Source organism: Cupressus sempervirens, chromosome 6 (assembly GCF_028749045.1).
Source record: "Cupressus sempervirens isolate cs-2001-9-10 chromosome 6, ASM2874904v1, whole genome shotgun sequence".
Classification (NCBI taxonomy): Eukaryota; Viridiplantae; Streptophyta; class Pinopsida; order Cupressales; family Cupressaceae; genus Cupressus; species Cupressus sempervirens.
The window spans coordinates 670,198,089-670,202,062 of NC_143123.1; positions in this window are offsets into that span (position 1 = coordinate 670,198,089).

Genomic DNA, 3,974 nt, shown 5'->3' on the forward strand with positions numbered 1-3,974 from the left:
CTGTAGTAGAGGCTTTTTACGACAAAGCTAATTGGGTAAGCGATGCTCAGGTTTCTATGGGAGGTCTAGAGTTATTCAAGAAATGGTTTTCAGAGCAAAAACTGGATACTCCTATGAGTAATGTTTGGGAGTTTGAGATTGATAAACTAGTATTCCCCACTATTTTCTTTGATAGTGATTTATTGATGGACCTAGCAAAGAAATATGATCCTATTAAGGGATGGGTAAAAAATCATTCTGGAATCAATCTTTTTAGGGTTTTCCCTGAGCTATCCAGTGAGGTTTTCAACCTTAACCTAATGATGGTGTGCATCAAATCATTGATATGGATGATCTACAAGCCAGATATGATGCACAATGAATTTATCTAAGAACAGGGCCACTATAGGAGCATGCTGCCAAGGTTGGTAATTTGCCTGTGATTACATCCAGTACCCCAGAGCCATTGTTGAGAAGACATTTCAACTTGAGAGCTCAAGCACTATATTTTTCTATTTGCAAGATTTTGGGGATAGATGTAGGTGATAAAATTCCAAGTTCTATTGTCCTTATAATGGCTCAAACCCTTCAATTTAGAATGAGTACCATTCTGGATTTTGCCACTTTTCTATCAAAAGAGATTCACAATGGTTTGGTTGGAATAGAAAGGGGAAAAGTAAACAAACCATTATGTTGGTATTCATTGCTGATGCATGTATGCTTATACAAGGGACACACTTTCTTCTCTAAAGGTATGGAGTTGGAAACAACCAAGGATGGAGAAAGGAATCTAGTGCAGTTATGCAGTGTGGATATGACTTTAGAAGCCACAGATGCTAGTTATGTAAGGTTTGACAGATTTTTCGCATCTAGGCTAAGATTGCTTTTGAGAGGGGACAGCCCCAAAATTCCACAAGCATTATTGGAATTGATTAGACATAAAGATCATGCACAAGGGCTGTTGGTTAGTCATAATTGGGGGGATATAATCCCTTATAATGTTTCAATTGTGATAATGGTATATGGTTTTATGGGAAAGCCACATGTGTTGCCTTTTCATGTGCCTTTGAAGATTGGGATTTCTAAGCTCTTATGGAAGATAAGCACTATAGATGAGAGGGAATTGATTAAGGAGGGCACTTTCTTTCCAATTGTTACTGTAAAAGGGTGGAAGCACTTGAATTTGTTTTTGGATAGATATAACATGGCAGAGTCTCACACTAGATTTAGTGACCCTGAAGGATTCTATGACCTTTTAAAACAAAGGGTAAGAGCTTCCCATATGGTACATCAAGTTTACTATCCAGAAGATATAATCAAAAATATCTTCACATTGCAGGAACAAGAATTGAGAAAAGAGAAATGGATAGTTTTCAGTAAGACCCTGGAATTTATTAATGCTTTTGACACCCAGTATGACCCATTGAAAGACAAGAAATACTGGAGAGCTAAAATACAAGCATTAATGAATAATTTTACCATAATAATTCAAACCATGAATGAAAAGAAAGCTATGTATGTTGAAACACATCCAGACAAGGCTGCAGAAGTACAAAGAAGAATAAGCAGTAGAAATGTGGTAGCTCCTGGCCAATATACATTGCAGAAGAGGGTAGGTTATGTTATGATTTGAAATGTGCAACAAGCACCCTCTCATCAGAAGCAAAGGTCAAGAAGCCCATCTGCAGCCCGCTCTCCAAAAAGGCAAAAATTAGAGCAGGGGTCTTCTTCTTCTCAAAAGGAACAATACTCCCCAAGCCAATCCCCAATCCATATAGATGATGTAGCATCTCTAAGGGAACAACTTAGACAAATGGGTGGAGAAGGGGATGTGATTGTCACTTCTATAGACTTGGATGTTGGAGAGCCACAAGAACCTCCTACACCTTCCTTGGACCTAACCATTGGTGATTACCAAGGTAAGGAAATTGACCCAATAGTTGCATAGGCTTCTGAAAGATTTATTAATGATGAAAATTTTGTAAGATCTAGGGCTTTTGCTCAGTTTTTGTGGAGATTAAATATGGAAAATTTTGAGAAAACCTATGAGAAAATCAAAGCTGAGCAATCGGATAAACCTAACTCAGTTATTAAGGGAGAGGTGAAGTCAAATTTTTTGAATGATTTTGCCTAGTTTACTCCTGAAGTTTTGAGCCAAATAGTTAGACAGTCAGGAGTCCTCCTTTTGCTAGAATGGGATATAGTGAATGCAATTGTTTTTGATTCAGTAAGGAAGTAGAAAGATGTTCAACTAAAAACTACTGAAGAAATATTACAGGCTCATAGAGGAGTCAAATTTAGTGATGACCACCGAGCCCTTGTTATATGGTCTATGGAAAAGAGGGAAAATACAAGGCTGCATGAGTTTCCCACTGCAGAGCATACTAGTACATTGACAATATACAGGGCTAGTGCAGTAAGTAGTAAGAAAATAATGGGAATGGCCTTAGAAGTGTTGAAATTGGGTGGTTTTGTATCTAGCCAGGAAGAAGATAAGTTTACCCAACTCAATGCTAGGTTTGAAGAAATTTTAAAAGCATATGAGGAAAGGGGTATACAGATACAGTCAATGGAAAAAAAGTGTCTCAAATGGAGAAGATACTTGGGAAAAGAAAGGTGAGAGAATCCAATGCACCTAGAATTGCATACCCTCCACAGTCATTTGATAGAACAACCCCTATTGTTGAAATACCAGACACCCCTGAAAGGCCCCAATTCTACACTGCAGAGGAATTTGAAGAAGAAAAAATCAAATTACATGAGTTGCAGATAGAATTAAGAAATTAATATGAAGGAAAATTAAAGTAGGGTGTGATGTATTTAAGGGATAAAATACAATGGTCAACCTTCTTTGATCAGTTGACAAGAATTTCAACCCTCACGGATGAGTTGAATAGAGATAAGGATAAATTGACTCCCCTTGCACAAAAGTGGAGGGAGAGGAATAATGATATTACAATTATGTGTATCTCTGTCATCCAAATGCCTTATCATCAAGTAGAGAAAATTTTTGATTTGTTAAATAAACTAGAAGATTTTGATGATAAAAGGGATTCTTTGCAGAAGAGATTAACAATTTGTTTTTCCCAGCATATTGCTGAAAAATTCACTTTATTTCCTTGTGCTTTAGAATCTATTGATACAGTAAAGGAAAAGAAAAAGTGGAAAAAGGAGTTGGATGAATTATTTTATGAAAGGATCAAGAACATCATGAGTGAAACTGGCCACTAGTTTTGGGCAAGGACAAATGAAGAGTTAGTAGAGATACAATTATTTTATAATGTCATGAGAAAAGAGTTTGATGATTTAGAGGAAATTGCAAATTCTTTAGTGATTATACAAAGAGAGGCTCTAAATTTTAGTTGGCCAGATGATGCTGCTTATAATAAATGAAAAAATCAGTTTGTAGAACAAATGTCAAAAGGTGATGACGAGGAAGATGCAAAAGTAAAAGTTACCCTCATAGTTAGTAATGAAGACATGGAAAATCCCTAGATTAAAGTAAGTTTCCAGGTAGTTGAAGATGACATGTCACTTTTTAACCTCATGGCCACTTACTTTGAGGATGAACAATAACTGAAGAATCAGATCATATTTTCTTGTCTCAACAATTCAGAAGCATAACAGAAAGGGAACCACCAAGGAATGTTCGATGTAATAGCTTTTCTATTATTGGCTTTTGTCTTTTATGACAGACATTTGTCAGTATCTTTTAGAAGACACATTCCACTTTCTTTTAGCCTGAAGCTTGTTGCATCTCACACTATTTAAGTGAGATTCCAAGGCTAAAGAATGGTCAAAATTCTAATTTTCTAAGTGATATACTTAGTCTATCTTTGGTCCAAATTTTTGAAAGCAAGTTTATGATGTATTTTCTCTATCAATTCTCTAAGAATACATGAATATAGAATGAGTTGTGTTTCTTTCTAAAGGTTATTCTGAGTCTATTGTAAATGATATACCATTTTCAAAGAAAATGAATAAAAATTGTGAAC